This window comes from Pongo pygmaeus, chromosome 7 (assembly GCF_028885625.2).
Source record: "Pongo pygmaeus isolate AG05252 chromosome 7, NHGRI_mPonPyg2-v2.0_pri, whole genome shotgun sequence".
Taxonomy (NCBI): domain Eukaryota; kingdom Metazoa; phylum Chordata; class Mammalia; order Primates; family Hominidae; genus Pongo; species Pongo pygmaeus.
Window position 1 is genome coordinate 66,327,635 of NC_072380.2, and position 20,507 is coordinate 66,348,141.

The 20,507-nt window shown below is 39.8% G+C and overlaps 1 protein-coding gene across 1 annotated transcript in view; it reads left to right on the forward strand.

Moving 5' to 3' along the window:
• The window catches only part of RP1 (RP1 axonemal microtubule associated), a 341,437-nt gene that overhangs the window by 39,832 nt on the left and 281,098 nt on the right, over positions 1-20,507 (forward strand). The gene's annotated exons all lie outside the window — the stretch shown is intronic.

The window sequence follows — 20,507 nt, forward strand, 5'->3', positions numbered from 1 at the left end:
GGCCCTGCTGCGATGAGCTGGTGATTTCCTCATCAGGCCAGTTCTATGAAAGGTTTTATATGTTGTTCCTGGAATCTTAAGTTTGAAACTTATTCTTTAGCCCTCTTGAAGATTCTGTGAGCCACTCAGTATTCTATTATATTCCTTTTCTGTGTAATTCCCTGGGGTCGGATTTGGTTGCTTGCAATGAAGAGCTCTATTTTGGCAGCTGGCACCAGGAATGGGGCTTATTTTTCTTATATAACAGGAAGAGTGAGATGGTTGCCAAATTAGTCCGGTTGCTCACACAGCTATCAAGGACTCTCTCATCTTCCTGCTTGGCTGTCCTTAGTGTATTAACTTTTAATTTTCATGCTTGTTGCCCCTTAGTAGCTCCAGGTATTACTTCTGTGTTCTAGGCAGGAAGGGGGAAAATGGGACGGCACAAGCTGTGTCTGTTCCTCTTATCAAGAAAGCAAAAGTTTCTAGGAAGTGCTCCTTTTATCAAGAAAGGAGCCTCTCTTTTGTCAAGAAAGGGGGTCTAAACCGATCAGCTGGCCCCCTACAGGCATCAGTGATTAGGAAGTACCTGGCTTTCTAGCCTCTATGAGGAAGTCATGCAGGGAGAAAGCTTGAGAATGTGCCAAATTAGGTGATACCCAGTGCCTGTCCCGTGATTAGTTTCCCCCTTTAGAATGACAGTTCTTGGGGTGGGGGGCAGGGGCTCTGATTTATTCATTGCTGTCTCTTCTGGGCCAGAAAAGCAACTGGCAAATATGCGGTTTCAAAATTCATTGATGACTGACTGATCTTTAATCCGCCATCAAGGTCTAGAGATTTCTTTCTTCAAAATGTGTCTTATCTCTTGCTTTCATTATAGAGCCACCATTTTACTTCAGGCCCGTAGTATATTATTAAAGATTTGTTTTCATGCTATATTTCTCTCTCCAGTCTTTTCCATCCTTTGTCTGCATTATATTCTGCTACTAGTGTATCACCTTGAATACCATTTTTATCTTGTCCTTTTCTTTCTCAAAGTATTAGTTATGTTGTAGTAAATCCCAGTCTCTCAGCTTGGGATCTGACTCCTTGCATAAGCTGGTCTGTTGGCTCTCTGACATCAGCAATTTATTTGGTAATCACTCACAAGTCCAGCTAATCTCATGGCCATCTGGTATACACTGCCACATGCAGTGTATGCAAAGGGAGCAGGCTGCACTGTGAAGGGAACAAGAAAGACCAGGACAGGGAAGACTGTCATTCTAGGTGACAGGTGGCCAGGCTGCTTGGTTGTAAAGGGTAGGGCCGTCAATGACCACTCACTCTGAACTTGGGCTTAGTCTGCAGCCTCAGCAGTGGAACTCATATCAGGCAGAGGGTCTGACTGGGCTGAAGCAGGACTGGGCTGGCTCAGTCTAATCCGTGGGGTGCTCACAGGAGTCTTGTCACCCCAGAGGAAAAGTGGAGTGTAAACCAGGATCAACAGTAAACTGTCACAGAGACTGGCCCACAGGGCAGAAGTTGCAGAGGAAGGCTGAAAGTCAGTGGCATGTAGGTGTCCAAGGGCTTGCTGTCCAGCCCAGCAGGAAACACATCATTCCTGAACTCCGAGAGAACTTGGGACCAGGAACTTGGTTCTTCTTGGTCTGAGGCTGGCAAGGAAGAGCACTTTGTGTTGGACCTCAGTGTTGGCAGCTAAGCTGTTGGATCTGGCAGGCACTGGTCTGTCTTCCACTTGCCTTTAGTTCTCTACCTTTATGAGTGCCCTACCTTTTGTTAGAAGCACATTATTTGCTGGTATGCTACAAGTGATATTTTGAAAAGCTCTGGAGACAATTAGGACACATCTGAATTTGTTTGATGAAAAGTAATTTAAATCATTTTTACAATAAAACAGAATAGACATGGATAAAATTGGCATGCTGTTTCAGACAAAATTAAGACTTAAATTTGAAGCTCTGATTACAATTCTGGTTTATGATTATGTATTCATTCTTTTCTTTCATTAGGGGTACTTAAATGGAAAGAATTGAGAAACACGGAATTCTAAGGCAAATAAAAGGCCACTAGAAGCACTGCAATTATTATGGAAGTTGTTCATTAGAGATATATATGCTAGGAATTTAAATCAGAATTCAGAAATTTCCATTTTTAGAATGAATTAAAAAGACCATGTATGAGATTTTAAAAAATATTCTTTAAAAGGAAGGGAGAATTTGTGATGATAGCATATAGTGGGAAGGATGGGAATAAAACTGCTATTTGAAGAGAATATCTACTTTTTAAGGTAAAAATCTCAAGTCAGTTTAAAATAATTTCAAGGTATTTTTCTTACTCAAAAATCCCTATAATAAATAAACATTTAAAATAAATAAATATTAAAATGAATAATTCCTTTTGAATACTATACTTTCATTCTAGAATGTCTATTTCCTCTAAGAAGGATCCTCCAAACATTTTTTTTTTTTTTGAGATGGAGTCTTGCTCTGTTGTCCAGGGTGGAGTGCAGTGGCTCGATCTCGGCTCACTGCAAGCTCTGCCTCCCAGGTTCATGCCATTCTCCTGCCTCAGCCTCCCGAGTAGCTGGGACTATGGGCGCCCGCCACCATGCCCAGCTAATTTTTTGTATTTTTGGTAGAGACAGGGTTTTACTCTGTTAGCCAGGATGGTCTTGATCTCCTGACCTCGTGATCCGCCCGCCTCGGCCTCCCAAAGTGCTGGGATTACAGGTATGAGCCACCACACCTGGCCCCTCCAAACATTTTAAACTAACAACTTTAATCTAACTGCTTGGTTAGAATGAGACTTCCCTGTGTCATCTCCTCTTAGCAAATTGCAATCTTTTAACATCTTAATACTTCTCTCTGGCAGGGTGCTAGGAGCATACCAGGGGAGATTTCTCCAAAATCACTTCTTCCACTGGCTGCTTCCAATAATTTATTTGAAATCTCAAGGACTGCTTATTACTCAGAAAGAAAAGTATAAACCCAGAGTATACTCGCCTGATTATGCCAAGCAGAAAATGCTTTATTGTTTTAAATAATTAGAAATTATTTTGTGGATTGACTTGTCTCTTAAACTTGATTATATGTTTTGAGGATAGCTGTATTTTCTATCATTATTAGTAAAGTTATTTCCTTTTATTATAAAAGAAAATATGTGCTTTTACAGTATTTCAAACACTCTGGAAGACTTGCTACAGAAGAGGTGATTTATTCCTGACCATCAAATTCTTTGTAGGAATTAGCTTTTTTCATTCTTTCATTTAGCAAATAATTATTGAAATCTGATGAAGTGATTATAACTCAATAATTTTGTCTAAATTAAAAATAAGTTTAGTCAAACAACAAGAATGATAATGATACACTGTAATTTAGTATTGCTTAGAAAATTCTTGGGATATATAGAATGCTATTTTATTTAATAATTCTGTTTCTCCATAAGACTATAATAGACTTCAAGAGCTTTTTCATTCTTGTCCTATGCATTAATCAGAATCACTGCGAATTTTAATTCAGAGTACATTTAGATCAGTTTCATCTGTTCAACAACTGATGGAAATGTGAAATTCCATTGTGATTTTGGGGTATACTTGTTACCTCAGCATAACCTAGACTCTTGTCCATTATAGGCCCTATCTATATCACAACTGTAAATCTACAATTTCTGGAGTTTGTTTCATTGCATGAACAATAATATTCACCTCCTTCACAATTCTTTGTCTCTTAGCTATCCCATGACTCAAATTATCTCCTCTACATGAATACCTTTCAAATCTTCTCTTATTCTGATCCCTCTCCAAATTTCCAATATAAGATTAATAACTTTCAGACATCACCACCCAGATGTCTATGACCTCAAATCTGTTAAAAATAGGATGGATTTACCCAACTCTTGATTTAACATTGTTTTTGACACATGTTGTCTGTTTTTGTTAGTGGTACCACAGGGTTGTGAGACTTGAGCTCCCCACTTAAACAAGTACAGAGCAAGTACTCAGTAAGAGCCAACTCTTTTCCTCTGTGACACTCCTGCTCTATGCAGCTTTTGCTGAACTATGCTCTGTGTTGGATTTTTTACTTACGATACATTATTCATTTAAAGGATTAAATAAATTACCCATCTCCTTGCCTTCTACAACCAATCTATTGTTATGTTATTTTGGGTCCACCTCTGAAATTTTTTGGAAATAATTTCCTTCCTTTCTATTCCTATTCTCATTACTCTAAGTCAAGCCCTTATGAACTCTGGATTTCACTATTTTTAGAGCTACCTTACCGGTTTCTGTCACCACTGTGTCCTCCCTCCAAATCATTCGACATAGCAATGTCAAGGACATCTTCAGTTCTGATTATGTCATTTCCCTGCTCAAAAACCTTCAGCATTTCCATGTTCAATAGAATAGAACTAAAACTCCTTAGCCTGGCATTTTCCATCTCCACAGTATGGTCTCCACACATATACAGGCTTCGATGTTAGATGGAGAATACTACTGCAAAGTGGTTAAGAGCCTTCATTATTTACTAATTGTGTGACCTTTGGTAAATTACTATTCCCTCCTCAACTCCAGTTTTTCTACTTGGAAAAACAGGGATAATAATAGTACATACCTCCTATAGTTGTTATGAGGATTAAATAATTCATTTGAAGCATTAACATGCCTGGTAAAACATAATTAATCCAGACATTTTATTATTATTATTATTATTACAGCATTTTTAGATGAGTACATAAATACATGTTGTATATTTACGGAACTTGATATCAATTCAGTTCTTCTCTGTATATGTTTTAGAAATGGGAACATGAGTCTACAGGACTGGGAATTATGGCTCCCTCACCCTTCAGTTCCCATGTATTTCTCATTAGCAATTATTTCTAGATGAAGGGCTATGCGTGTTGTGCTGTACGGAGCACACTGAATGTTGTCATGATTACTTGCCTAAGCAGGTTATTAATAAAATTCAAGTTTCCACTAAAAAGAAGAAATGTACTGATATATGCTAAAACATAGTTGAACCTCAAAAACATTATGCTAAATAAACAATGCCAGACAAAAGACTTCCATATTGTGTGTCCATTTATATAAAATGTCCAGAATAGTCAAGTCTATAAAGCCTAGAAGATAGATTAGTGGTTGCTTTGGGCTGTGGGTGGAAATGAGGAATGACTGCAAATGGAGACAAAGTGTTTTTTTTTGGGTTGATGAAAATGTGTGCATATAGTTCCATGTCACTTTGTCACATCTGTAACCACCACCACAAGAAAGATGCAGAATTGTTTGATTTCATAAAGATCTTGCTTGAGTTACCCCTTTATGGCCATACATATTTCCCTCCCCACACTATTGTTAACCCCTGCCAACCACTAATCTATTCTCAATCTCTGTAATTATGACATTTTGAGAATGTTATATAAATTAAATCATATAGCATATGAGATCATTACCAATAGTTTAATGTAATTATTGATATTCTAAGGTTTAAGTCTGCCATATTATTTTTTGTTTTCTGTTTTCTCTGATTTTTCATTTCTTTCTTTCATATACTTCCTGTGGAATACTTTAACATATTTTAGAATTCTATTTTGATTCTATATTGTTTGTAAGCATATCTCTTTGTATATATTTTTTAGTAACTGCTCTAAGTATTAAATTGTACATACATAACTATCAGTCTACTGATGTAGACATTTTACCAGTGTTAAGTGTAGCCCTTTAATTCTCTTTACCCTCCCTCATTTATAATTGTTTTAATATTTCCTCTACTCCATTGAGAGCCACATAAGACAATATTATACTTTTTGCTTCAATTGTCAAAAACAATTTAGAAAATTCAGGTGGAAAGTTTATTGTATTTATTCTTATTTTTGTTCTTTCTGTTGTCCTTTTTTCTTTCCTTATATTCCCAAATTCCTTCTTTTATCGTTTACTTTCTGTCAGATAACTTCCTTCAGTCATTCTTTTAGAGTAAGTCTGCTGGTGACAAATATTCTTAGTTTTCCGTCGTCTGAGCATGTCTTGGTTACCTTCATTCCTCAAGGATATTTTTGGTGGACATAGAACTCTGGTTGACAGCTCTTTTACTGTAGCACTTAGAAAATGGTTGCAGTATCTTTCAGAGTTTCTTGACTTTTGATGAGAAGTTGGCTGTCATTTGAATTGTTTCCCCCTTTTCCCTTACAGGTAATGTGTCATTTCTCTCTGGTTGCTTTCAAAATTATTTTCGCTGTCTTTAGTTCTCTGAAGTTTGATGATGGTGTGTCTTAGTGTAAATTTCTTTGGGTTTTTTGTCCTTGGGGTTTGATCAGTTTCTTAAATCTGTAGTTTGTTTTTGCTAAATAAGTTTTCAACCATTATTTCTGGGAAAATATTTTGAGGCCCACCTGCTTCCTCTTCTCCTTCTGAGATCTTTTGTTACAGTTCTGCAAGTCCCTGAGGTTCTGTTCAATTTTGTTTTTCAATCTATTTTCTCTCTGTTGTTCAGATTGGGTAATTTCTATTGTACTACCTTCAAGATAACCATATAATTATTTCCTGTCTTTTCCATGATGCTGTTGAGCCCACTCATTGTGTTTTAAAATTTTGATTACTGTAGTTTTCAGTTCCAGGATTTCCATTTGGTCTTCTTTATATCTTCTATTTCTAAGGATTTCTATTATTTAGTTTGTTTCAAGTCCATTTGGAATTGCTTGTTGAAGTAGTTGTATGGCATCTGCTTTAAAACCCTTGTCAGATAATTCCAACCTCTGTGTCATGTTGATGTTGTCATTTGTTGACTGAATGCTTTTTTTTTTTTTTTTGAGACAGGGTCTCACTCTGTCGCCCAGGCTGGAATGTGGTGGCACCGTCTCGGCTCACTGCAACCTCTGTCTCCTGGGTTCAATCAGTTCTCATGGCTCAGCCTCCCGAGTAGGCCACAGGTGCACATCACCATGCCTGGCTAATTTTTGTATTTTTTGTTAGAGGTGATGTTTCATCATGTTGGCCAGGCTGGTCTCAAACTCCTGACCTCAAGTGATCCACTTGCCTTGGCCTCCCAAAGTACGGCGATTACAGGCCACTGCGCCTGGCCTGACTGAATGTCTTTTGTCGTTCAAGTTGAGATTTTCCTTGTTCTTGGTATGATGAGTGCTTTTTAAAGGTTGCATTCTGGACATTTTGGGTACTATGTAATGAGACTCTGGATTTAAATCTTGTGTTTCAGAAGACCTCTTTTGACACTGCTGGCAGCGGAAAGGGAACTCACTCCTCTTTACTACCAGATGTGGATGGAAGCTCTGGCTACTTACACTGCCTCATTTGACTTCCTGAGGAGGGGTACACCTTATTACTACTGGGCAGGAATGGGATTTCAGGCTTTGATATGGTTTGGCTGTGTCTTCATCCAAATCTCATCTTGAACTGTAGCTTCCACAATTCCCACATGTTGTAGGAGGGACCTGGTGGGAGGTAACTGAATGATGAGGGTGTGTCTTTCCCATGCTGTTCTCGTGATAGTGAGTAAGTCTTATGAGATCTGATGGTTTTATAAAGGGGAGTTTACCTGCATAAGCTCTCTCTCGCCTGCCATAATGTAAGAAGTCCCTTTGCCCTTCCTTCATCTTCTGCCATGATTGTGAGGCCTGCCCAGCCATGTGGAACTGTGAGTCAATTATACCTCTTTCTTTATAAATTACCCAGTCTTGGGAATGGCTTTATTAGCAGCATGAGAACAGACTAATACAGGCTTCCTTTGTGGTCTCATTTACCCTGCAGAGTGGCGGGGAGTGGGGGAGGGATTTGGGCAGACCCATTACTGCTAAATGGTGGTGAAAGTTCTGGCTTCCCTCTGGGCTTCTTCTGATACCAATAAGAGGGAGAGTGGTGGCTTTACTACCAGGTGGAGATGGAAGTCTTGGTTCCCTACTTGGCCTTCACTGATATCATCCAGTGTAGGGAAAAGAGGGATGCCTCATTATTGCCAGAGAAGGGCACAGGTCAAGGCTTCCCAAGGCAGATAAGAGTATGATGAGGCCTGGGTTTTTTCCTGTGGTGTTTGGCTGCATTGGGCAGGTATTGCCTAAATGTTTTCTGTCTTACTAGGTTGCCCCTTTCCTGGACCCTTGGCCAGAGAGAGGTGACTTTCATTGGAGCATTTTAAATCTGCTCCTATTGGTGGTTTTTGGTCACTGACTTCTCTAGCATCTAGTTTGGGATATATGGGACAAAAAGAAAACCCAGAGAACACACTGCTGTGTCATTCCTTGAGTTTTGTGATTCCTAGCCCTTCTGTCTTCTTGTCTGTATCTTTCAGTGTATTTGCTTTATATATAATGTCCGGGGTTTTTGGTTGTACTTAATGAGAGGAATAGGGAGATGTGGTCTCCTCCATTTCGGTCTGGACTATTCTCTGTAACTAATCTGACCATTTCATTTTGCCATTCTGCTTTACAATGTAGGAGTATTGACTTACATGACCTACAAGTAACTTGCATAAAGACATGAAAAGGCAAATAATGGGGTTTATCAAAGATACCTCTTCACTATTAAAAATTAAACTTTGAAATCCTATCATAAGAATGCATGATAAATAAAAAGATAACCTAAAATATTTTCAACATGTGGATATGTAATTTTTTTTGAAAGAAGTGATATTACCAAAGACTTGCACAAGAGTGTTCATAGAATTATTGTCTGCAGGAACCCCAAACTGGAAATAACCTAAATGCTATTCAAATGGTGAATGAATAAATAAAATAAAATAAAATATTTGAAAATAATAAGGAATAAAGTACTAATATATGCTACCACATGGATGAATCTCAAAAACACTATGCTAAGTGAAAGAAGCCAGCCATAAAAGATCACATATGGCATGACTCCATTTATATGAAATGTTCAAAATAGGCAAATCCATAAAGACAGAAAGTAGATTCATGGTTGTCTAGGGCTGGTGTAGAGGTGGTGGGATAGGTACAGTTTCTTTCTTTCTTTCTGAGGTGTTCTAAACTTAGATCATCGTAATCTTGGAACAACTCTGAATATTCTACAAATCACTGAATCATCCATTTTTTTTATTATACTTTAAGTTTTAGGGTACATGTGCACAACGTGCAGGTTTGTTACATATGTGTACATGTGCCATGTTGGTGTGCTGCACCCATTAACTCTTCATTTAACATTAGGTATATTTCCTAATGCTATCCCTCCCCTCTTCCCCCACCTCACAACAGGCCCCGGTGTGTGATGTTCCCCTTCCTGTGTCCATGTGTTCTCATTGTTCAATTCCCACCTATGAGTGAGAACATGCGGTGTTTGGTTTTTTGTCCTTGCAAGAGTTTGCTGAGAATGATGGTTTCCAGCTTCATCCATGTCCCTGCAAAGGACATGAACTCATCATTTTTTATGGCTGCATAGTATTCCATGGTGTATATGTGCCACATTTTCTTAATCCAGTCTATCATTGTTGGACATTTGGGTAGGTTCCAAGTCTTTGCTATTGTGAATAGTGCCGCAATAAACATACATGTGCATGTGTCTTTATAGCAGCATGTTTTATAATCCTTTGGGTATATACCCAGTAATGGGATGGCTGGGTCAAATGGTATTTCTAGTTCTAGATCCCTGAGGAATCACTGCACTGACTTCCACAATGGTTGAACTAGTTTACAGTCCCACCAACAGTGTAAAAGTGTTCCTATTTCTCCACATCCTCTCCAGCACCTGTTGTTTCCTGACTTTTTAATGATCACCATTCTAACTGGTGTGAGATGGTATCTCATTGTGGTTTTGATTTGCATTTCTCTGATGGCCAGTGATGATGAGCATTTTTTCATGTGTCTTTTGGCTGCATAAATGTCTTCTTTTGAGAAGTGTCTGTTCATATCCTTTGCCCACTTGTTGATGGGGTTGTTTGTTTTTTTCTTGTAAATTTGTTTGAGTTCATTGTAGATTCTGGATATTAGCCCTTTGTCAGATGAGTAGATTGCAAAAATTTTCTCCCATTCTGTAGGTTGCCTGTTTACTCTGATGGTAGTTTCTTTTGCTGTGCAGAAGCTCTTTAGTTTAATTAGATCCCGTTTGTCAATTTTGGCTTTTGTTGCCATTGCTTTTGGTGTTTTAGACATGAAGTGCTTGCCCATGCCTATGTCCTGAATGGTATTGCCTAGGTTTTCCTGTAGGATTTTTATGGTTTTAGGTCTAACATGTAAGTCTTTAATCCATCTTGAATTAATTTTTGCATAAGGTGTAAGGAAGGGATCCAGTTTCAGCTTTCTACATATGGCTAGCCAGTTTTCCCAGCACCATTTATTAAATAGGGAATCTTTTCCCCGTGTCCTTTTTTCGTCAGGTTTGTCAAAGATCAGATAGTTGTAGATATGCAGCATTATTCCTGAGGGCTCTGTTCTGTTCCATTGATCTATATCTCTGTTTTGGTACCAGTACCATGCTGTTTTGGTTACTGTAGCCTTGTAGTATAGTTTGAAGTCAGGTAGCATGATGCCTCCAGGTTTGTTCTTTTGGCTTAGGATTGACTTGGCAATGAGGGCTCTTTTTTGGTTCCATATGAACTTGAAAGTAGTTTTTTCCAATTCTGTGAAGAAAGTCATTGGTAGCTTGATGGGGATGGCATTGAATCTATAAATTACCTTGAGCAGTATGGCCATTTTCACGATATTGATTCCTCCTACCCATGAGCGTGGAATGTTCTTCCATTTGTTTGTATCCTCTTTTATTTCCTTGAGCAGTGGTTTGTAGGTTTCCTTGAAGAGGTCCTTCACATCCCTTGTAAGTTGGATTCCTAGGTATTTTATTCTCTTTGAAGCAATTGTGAATGGGAGTTCACTCATGATTTGGCTCTCTGTTTGTCTGTTATTGGTGTATAAGAATGCTTGTGATTTTTGTACATTGATTTTGTATCCTGAGACTTTGCTGAAGTTGCCTGTCAGCTTAAGGAGATTTTGGGCTGAGACGATGAGGTTTTCTAGATATACAATCATGTCATCTGCAAACAGGGACAATTTGACTTCCTCTTTTCCTGCTTGAATACCCTTTATTTCCTTCTCCTGCCTGATTGCCCTGGCCGGAACTTCCAACACTATGTTGAATAGGAGTGGTGAGAGAGGGCATCCCTGTCTTGTGCCAATTTTCAAAGGGAATGCTTCCCGTTTTTGCCCATTCAGTATGATATTGGGTGTGGATTTGTCATAGATAGCTCTTATTATTTTGAGATATGTCCCATCAATACCTAATTTATTGAGAGTTTTTAGCATGAAGAGTTGTTGAATTTTGTCAAAGGCCTTTTCTGCATCTATTGAGATAATCATGTGGTTTTTGTCGTTAGTTCTGTTTATATGCTGGATTATGTTTATTGATTTTTGTATGTTGAACCAGCCTTGCATCCCAGGGATGAAGCCCACTTGATCATGGTGGATAAGCTTTTTGATGTGTTGGTGGATTCGGTTTGCCAGTATTTTATTGAGGATTTTTGCATCGATGTTCATCAGGGATATTGGTCTAAAATTCTCTTTTTTTGTTGTATCTCTGCCAGGCTTTGGTATCAGGATGATGCTGGCCTCATAAAATGAGTTAGGGAGGATTCCCTCTTTTTCTGTTGATTGGAATAGTTTCAGAAGGAATGATACCAGCTCCTCCTTGTACCTCTGGTAGAATTCAGTGGTCAATCCATCTGGTCCTGGACTTTTTTTGGTTGATAAGCTATTAATTATTGCCTCAATTTCAGTGCCTGTTATTGGTCTATTCAGAGATTCAACTTCTTCCTGGTTTAGTCTTGGGAGGGTGTATGTGTTGAGGAATTTATCCATTTCTTCTAGGTTTTCTAGTTTATCTGCATACAGGTCTTTATAGTATTTTCTGATGGTAGTTTGTATTTCTGTGGGATTGGTGGTGATATCCCCTTTATCATTTTTTATTGCGTCTATTTGATTCTTCTGTCTTTTCTTCTTTATTAGTCTTGCTAGTGGTCTATCAATTTTGTTAATCTGTTCAAAAAACCAGCTCCTGGATTCATTGATTTTTTGAAGGGTTTTTTTGTGTCTCTATTTCCTTCAATTCTGCTCTGATCTTAGTTATTTCTTGCCTTCTGCTAGCTTTTGAATGTGTTTTCTCTTGCTTCTCTAGTTCTTTTAATTGTGATGTTAGGGTGTCAATTTTAGATCTTTCCTGCTTTTTCTTGTGGGCATTTAGTGCTATAAATTTCCCTCTACACACTGCTTTGAATGTGTCCCAGAGATTCTGGTATGTTGTGTCTTTGTTCTCGTTGGTTTCAAAGAACATCTTTATTTCTGCCTTCATTTCATTATGTACCCAGTAGTCATTCAGGAGCAGGTTGTTCAGTTTCCATGTAGTTGAGCAGTTTTGAGTGAGTTTCTTAATCCTGAGTTCTAGTTTGATTGCAATGTGGTCTGAGAGACAGTTTGTTATAATTTCTGTTCTTTTGCATTTTCTGAGGAGTGCTTTACTTCCAACTATGTGGTCAATTTTGGAATAGATGTGGTGTGGTGCTGAAAAGAATGTATATTCTGTTGATTTGGGGTGGAGAGTTCTGTAGAAGTCTATCAGGTCCGCTTGGTGCAGAGCTGAGTTCAGTTCCTGGATATCCTTGTTAACTTTCTGTCTCGTTGATCTGTCTAATGTTGACAGTGGGGTGTTAAAGTGTCCCATTATTATTGTGTGGGAGTCTAAGTCTCTTTGTAGGTCTCTAAGGACTTGCTTTATGAATCTGCGTGCTCCTGTATTGGGTGCATATATATTTAGATAGTTAGCTCTTCTTGTTGAATTGATCCCTTTACCATTAGGTAATGACCTCCTTTGTCTCTTTTGATCTTTGTTAGTTTAAAGTCTGCTTTATCAGAGGCTAGGATTGCAACCCTTGCCCTTTTTTTGTTTTCCATTTGCTTGGTAGATCTTCCTCCATCCCTTTATTTTGAGCCTATGTGTGTCTCTGCACATGAGATGGGTTTCCTGAATACAGCACACTGATGGGTCTTGACTCTTTATCCCATTTGCCAGTCTGTGTCTTTTAATTGGAGCATTTAGCCCATTTCCATTTAAGGTTAGTATTGTTATGTGTGAATTTGATCCTGTCATTATGATGTTAGCTGGTTATTTTGCTCCTTAGTTGATAGTTTCTTCCTAACCTCGATGGTCCTTACAATTTGGCATGTTTTTAAAGTGGGTGGTACCGGTTGTTCCTTTACATGTTTAGTGCTCCTTCAGGAGCTCTTTTAGGGCAGGCCTGGTGGTGACAAAATCTCTCAGCATTTGCTCATCTGTAAAGTATTTTATTTCTCCTTCACTTATGAAGCTTAGTTTGGCTTGATATGAAATTCTGAGTTGAAAATTCTTTTCTTTAAGAATGTTGTATATTGGCCCCCACTCTCTTCTGGCTTGTAGAGTTTCTGCCGAGAGATCCGCTGTTAGTCTGATGGGCTTCCCTTTGTGGGTAATCCAACCTTTCTCTCCAGCTGCCCTTAACATTTTTTCCTTCATTTCAACTTTGGTGAATCTGACAATTATGTGTCTTGGAGTTGCTCTTCTCGAGGAGTATCTTTGTTGTGTTCTCTGTATTTCCTGAATTTGAATATTGGCCTGCCTTGCTAGATTGGGGATGTTCTCCTGGATAATATTCTGCAGAGTGTTTTCCAACTTGGTTGCATTCTCCCCGTCACTTTCAGGTACACCAATCAGACGTAGATTTGGTCTTTTCACATAGTCTCATATTTCTTGGAGGCTTTCTTCGTTTCTTTTTATTCTTTTTTCTCTAAACTTCTCTTCTCACTTCATTTCATTCATTTGATCTTCCATCACTGATACCCTTTCTTCCAGTTGATCGAATCGGCTACTGAGGCTTGTGCATTCGTCACGTAGTTCTTGTGTCATGGTTTTCAGCTCCATCAGGTCCTTTAAGGACTTCTCTGCATTGGTTATTCTAGTTAGCCATTCGTCAATTTTTTTTCAAGGTTTTTAACTTCTTTGCCATGGGTTCGAGCTTCCTCCTTTACCTCAGAGTAGTTTGATTGTCTGAAGTCTTCTTCTCTCAACTCATCAAAGTCATTCTCTGTCCAGCTTTGTTCTGTTGCTGGTGAGGAGCTGTGTTCCTTTGGAGGAGGAGAGGCGCTCTGATTTTTAGAGTTTCCAGTTTTTCTCCTCTGTTTTTTCCCCATCTTTGTGGTTTTATCTACCTTTGGTGTTTGATAGTGGTGACGAACAGATGGGGTTTTGGTGTGGATGTCCTTTCTGTTTGTTAGTTTTCCCTCTAACAGTCAGGACCCTCAGCTGCAGGTCTGTTGGATTTTGCTGGAGGTCCACTCCTGACCCTGTTTGCATGGGTATCAGCAGCAGAGGCTACAGAACAGCGGATATTGGTGAACAGCAAATGTTGCTGCCTGATCGTTCCTTTGGAAGTTTTGTCTCAGAGGAGTACCCAGCCGTGTGAGGTGTCAGTCTGCCCCTACTGGGGGGTGCCTCCCAGTTAGGCTACTCGGGGGTCAGGGACCCACTTGAGGAGGCAGTCTGTCTGTTCTCAGATCTCCAGTTGCGTGCTGGGAGAACCACTACTCTCTTCAAAGCTGTCAGACAGGGACATTTAAGTCTGCAGAGGTTTCTGCTGCCTTTTGTTTGGCTATGCCCTGCCCCCAGAGGTGGAGTCTACAGAGGCAGGCAGGCCTCCTTGAGCTGCGGTGGGCTCCACCCAGTTCGAGCTTCCCGGCTGCTTTGTTTACCTACTCAAGTCTCGGCAATGGTTGGCGCCCCTCCCCCGGCCTCACTGCCGCCTTGCAGTTTGATCTCAGACTACTGTGCTAGCAATGAGCGAGGCTCCGTAGGCATAGGACCCTCTGAGCCAGGCAGGGGATATAATCTCCTGGTGTGCCGTTTGCTAAGACCTTTGGAAAAGTGTAGTATTAGGGTGGGAGTGACCTGATTTTCTAGGTGCCGTCTGTCACCCTTTCTTTGACTAGGAAAGGGAATTCCCTGACCCCTTGCACTTCCTGGGTGAGGCGATGCCTTGCCCTGCTTCGGCTCACGCTTGGTGCACTGCACCCACTGTCCTGCACCCACTGTCTGACACTCCCCAGTGAGATGAACCCGGTACCTCAGTTGGAAATGCAGAAATCTCCCATCTTCTGTGTCGCTCACGCTGGGAGCTGTAGACTGGAGCTCTTCCTATTCGGCCATCTTCCTTCTTTTTTTTTCATTTGAGATGAAGTCTCACTCTGTTTCCCAGGCTGGAGTGTAGTGGCGCAATCTCGGCTCCCTGCAACCTCTGCCTCCCGAGTTCAAGTGTGAATCATCCACTTTAAATGGGTTAATTTTATGGCATGGAAATCATATATCAACAAAGCCGTTTTAAAAACTAGATGGTCATGATGGAATGTTCAATGTAAGGAAGCATACAGGAGCCCTCTCTGCCCTCTGTTTTCAGTCTAGGCAGTTATTTGTGCCTGACTAACCAAATGACTTGGCTGAAAGAATAGCATGAGATGGTTTTGCATATACACTGACTATGAAGAAAAAGTTGGCTTACATATGTTTGTTCAACATGGTAAAAAAAGAAGGGAGGAATCTAGTGAAAATTAGAGAATTCCTAGGGGATGGATGATATGTGCAGCAAACCACCAAGGCACACGTTTTCCTATAACAAACCTGTACATGCTGCACATGTACCTCTGAACTTAAAAGTTGAAGAAAAAAAAGAAAATTAGAGAGTAAGTCTTAAATATATTTGCTATCCTAATAAAAATAGTCCGTGTATACTCAAATCTTTGCTTGTTCTCTCTTCCTTTCAAATAATACATTAAAAACCACAGTCTTCTAGTTAGTAAAGTGTATTTGGGCTGAGTTTGCCTTCCCTCTACCTCTAAGCAGCATGAAGATGGGGGCTGGCACTCTCTTATCTGTAGTCACATGGACAGGATCTGACAGTGGCTAGAGATCAGCTTCTTTGGTTCCGGAGGACTTTATGTTGCAGACAGGCATGCTAAGGCATGAGGAAAGTCCAGTTGATGGGGCTGGGGATACCCAGGTTCAGGAGGGCTAGGTACAGGCAGTAAGCTATGATGGATAGATGTCAGGGAAAATCAAGGTGTAGACCAGGAAATGGTCCCATTCCATCAGATCGTAGCAGATCAATGCTGGGTAGCAAGAGCCAGGAAAGAATAGTCTCCTGGCCAGCCTGCATTGGGTGCTGCTTGGTGTCATTTTACATTTGTGTGGGAGGCCAAGGTAGGAGGATTGCTTGAGCCTAGGAGTTCGAGACCAGTCAGGGAAACAAAGTGAGACCCAGTCTTAAAAAAAAAAAAATAGCTGGGTGTGGTGATGCACTCCTGCAGTCCCAGCTACTCAGGAGGTTTAGGCTGGAGCATCACTTGAGCCTGGGAGGTAGAGGCTGCAATGAGCCATGATTGTGTCTCTGTACTCCAGCCTGTGTGACAGAGCAAAACCTTGTCTTAAACAAACCAAACCAAATCAAACCAAAACCAAAACAAAAAGCAACAACAAAAAAAGAGAAAACAACATAAAACAGAATACACTTATGGTTACTAACCAACAGCAGGTTCTCAATGCCCCACGCAAGCCTACTATAACTCCTCTTCCAGTCCCCCTTTCATTCCACTGGGTGACTATTTCACAGCTTTTCCTGTCTCATTAGATTAATAACACCTCATCCCCCTCACTCACACCCTCAGTGGATGGCCTCACATCCCAGGTCGCTGAGATGGAGAAGCAGTCAGAAGGGAAGGTCACCTCTACCAGCATCACTGCCTGTCTTTCTGCTACTGGGGATGGCCTTCTCCTTAATCCCTGCTGAGACATACACCTCTGTTGTGCATTATATCCCATCTCTCTGTTAGGCACTGAAGGATGCAGCTCCAAGAATTCTCCCCGCTCTTACCCACAGCATTAAATCTTCCCTTTTGATTGGTTCATTCCTATCAGCATACACGCATACTACACCTCAAACTGTATCTGATTTTAAATATGGAAAAACAAACTAAGAGAAAGAAAATTAGCAAAAAATTTGTGTCCATGTGCTGACTCCAATCCCTCTCCTTCTAGTTTTCTTTTGCCCCATACCCAGTGAAGATTTTATCCATACTGCCACCGAAAAAGCTCTTGAGGTTACAGATAAACTTCACATTGCTAAAGCCCATGCTTACTTCTCAGCACTCCTCTTACTTGATGTATGAGTACCATTTGACACAGCTCATCACTACCTCGTTTTGAAACACTTCTTTCCTTTGGCTTCCAGAACGCTACTCTGTTGATGCGCCTTTTCCACATAAACTCCTTTGCTGGAGTTTGCTGATGGTTCCTCACCATCTCTGTGGCTGCTATCTTTGCAGTGCCTTGGGATCTGATCTTGCACCAATTCTCTTCTCTATTTACACTCACTTCTTAGAAGTTCTCATCCAGATTCTTCCAAGTTTTAAGCACCATCAGTATATCAATGAATCAGGTTTATACCTTTAGCTTGAACCTTTAGTATAATGCCTTTAGTATACTTATGAACCTTCAGTATACTGCCTACTTGATATTTCTATTTGGATGTCTAATATGCTTTTCAAGATGATATTCACTATCACCTCCCACTCTCTTGACTGGTACTTCTGAGGTCCTCTCCATCCGAATAATTAGCAACTCCATTCTTCCAGATGTACTGGACAAAAATCTTAGTCTTCCTTGACAGTTTTATTGCTCTCATTCTCCACAGTCAATCCATATCCAATCCATAACTAAGACAGCTGCAAATGCTGTCACATCCACAGCAGCTATCTTGGTCTGAGTAATCCTCACTTCTTGCTTGGATTATTACAATACCCTCCTAATTGGCGTACCTGCATTTCTTTTTTTACAATCTAATCTATTGCCTTTTTGTTTTAACTTGAAGGACTCCCTGTAACATTTCTTGCAGAGCAGGTCTATTGGTAATAAACTTCCCGAGTTTTTATCTATCAAGGACTGTCTTAATTTTGCCCTCATTTTTAAAAGACAGTTTTGCCAGATATAGAAGTCTTGGCTGGCAGTTCTTTTCCCTTCAGCACTTTGAATATATCATACTGTGCCTTCTGGCCTCCAAGGTTTCTAATGAGAAACTGGTGAATAATCATATTGAGGATCCCTTGTATCTGATGAATTGATTCCCTTTTGATGCTTTAATGTATTTCAGTGCAGGTCTCTTGTAGTTCATCCTATGTGTAGTTCATTGAACTTTTGAATTTGTAGATTCATGTACTTCATCCAACTTGGGAAAATTTTGGTCATTTTTTCTTCAAAGATCTCTGCCCTTTTCTCTTTCTCTTCTCCTTCTGGAACTCCCATAATGTGTATGTTATTCTAGTTGATGGTATCCCCAGGTCCTTCAAACTCTGTTTACCTTTCCTTAATAGTTTTTCTTTCTGATCATCAAACTCAAAACTTTCAATTGTTCTAGTGACTAGAAAAAGTTCTGCTGATTGTTTTGCCACTGAAATCTGTTTTTGAACTGCTCTTGTGAATTTTTCATGTCCATTTTGTACTTTTCTGCTCCAGAATTTCTTTTTGGTTTCTTTTCATATTTCCTATCTCTAATAATATTCTCATTTTGTTCATACATCTCATTTTGTTCCTGTTTTTGTCCATGTTTTCCTTTAGTGCTTTAAGCATCTTTAAGATAGTTGTTTTATAGTCTTTGTCTAGTAATTCTGCCATCTGGCTTCCTCAGGGACATTTTCTGTTATTTTGTTCCTTTTAATGGGATATACTTTCCTCTTTTTAATGTGTGTGCATTGTGACTTTTTTTTTGTTTAAAATTCTATTTGAATCATATAATTTGGTAACTCTGGAAATTTAATCCTCTCCTCTCCCCATGGTTTGTTGTTTTCTTTCCCTCCGTCCCTCCCTCCCTCTCCCCCTTCCTTCCTTCCTTCCTTCTTTCCTATTCCCCCCACAACCTTTCTTTTTTATTTGTATGGTTTCTCTTTGCCAAGGATCAGCCTGCAGTAGAAGCTTATGGTATTCAGGTCTTTTCTGAGTCTATGTTTTTCCCTGAGCATATGAGATGACTTTCTAAATTCCCCTGTATATGCAGTTGTTTTGAATATCTCATCTTTAAGTGCCTAGTTCCTAAAATGGGGTAGATGATTAAAAAAGAAGAAAAAAGTCCCAGGTATTATATCTTTAAATCCCCTGGAAGGCACTTCTGCCACTGAGAGCTGCAACAATGCCCACCTCTGTATGCACCTCTGCAATCAGAAGCAGAAATCAGCAGCCAGAACACAGAAAATTAGTATTTGGAGGAGGGGGTTCTTATTTCTCACTCTGGATCCTGCAAGCTGCTGTAGGAATGCAAGCTGCTGTCCCCACAGCTGCCTGCCATGGGGCTGGGGGATGAGGAATGAGTAGTCACTATAGCACTAATGGCTTAAATAAACGAATTACAATTTACCAGCCAAGCCTTCCTCTGGAAGCTGCAAGCATTCAGATATACTTCAGAGTTCCAAAATATTAACTTCAGACAGTTTCTGCTAGTACAATTTTTGTCCAAGTGGGGAGATGAATTCCTGGCACTGCCTACTCTGCCATCTTCCATTGGATATACCTGTATTTTTAACATCATTGCCAAAGTAATCCTTTGAAGTGTGAGATCATTACTTCTCTTCTCAAAATCCTTCCTTGGTTTCTCATCTCACTTAAAGTTAAAGCCAAAGGATTTACCAATGGCTACAGACCCTGTATAATTTGGTGCCCTGCTTTCTAGCCACACCGGTCTTCTTATAATTTCTCAAATAGTTCAAATACTTCCCACAAACCTTTGCACTTACCCTCTCTGCCAGCAAGACACTTCTGTCAAATATCTGAACACCATTTCCCCTGATTACTTTTAGATTTCTTCTCACGTCACTTCTCAGTGAGGTTTTCCCTGACCTCTACCACTGCCACTCCTACTTTGCCTCACTTTTCTCCATAGCACTTTATATGATCTAACATGCTGTAAATTTGCTTTTTTTATTTATAGTTTGTCTCTGCAGGATAATGAGACCCCATGAAGGCCAGGATTTTTTTCTGTTGTGTTTGTTGCTATGTGTGTCTAATACACAGTGAGTATGCATTAATTATCTGTTGAACAAATAAACAAATGAGTAAAGAAGGAAGGGGAATGGTTTTTTATGGGGAATGGTTTTTTAAGGTAGAGGCCATTTAGGTTGAATATCCCATAATTTAACTTCATCAGAATGGACCATACACAGAATTCTATGTGGCTTGGATGACAAAGGACGAAGGCCATATTCCATACAAGCTATACAAAATTATTATGCTTCCTGATATAGTCTGATCTCTGTCCTGGGTTCCTTGGGCCTACCTGGAAAGGTAAATTCTAGCAGTTACAATGAGACAGCATTCTTCAGGCATATATATCTCCACAACAATTCTGTACTAAGGCAGGCAGAGGATCATTCCTTTAATAGGTATTTATTAAGTGCCTGATATATATAAGGTATTGAGCTGTTTCTGGAAATTCACAAATGATAAAGAAGTTACACTTCTG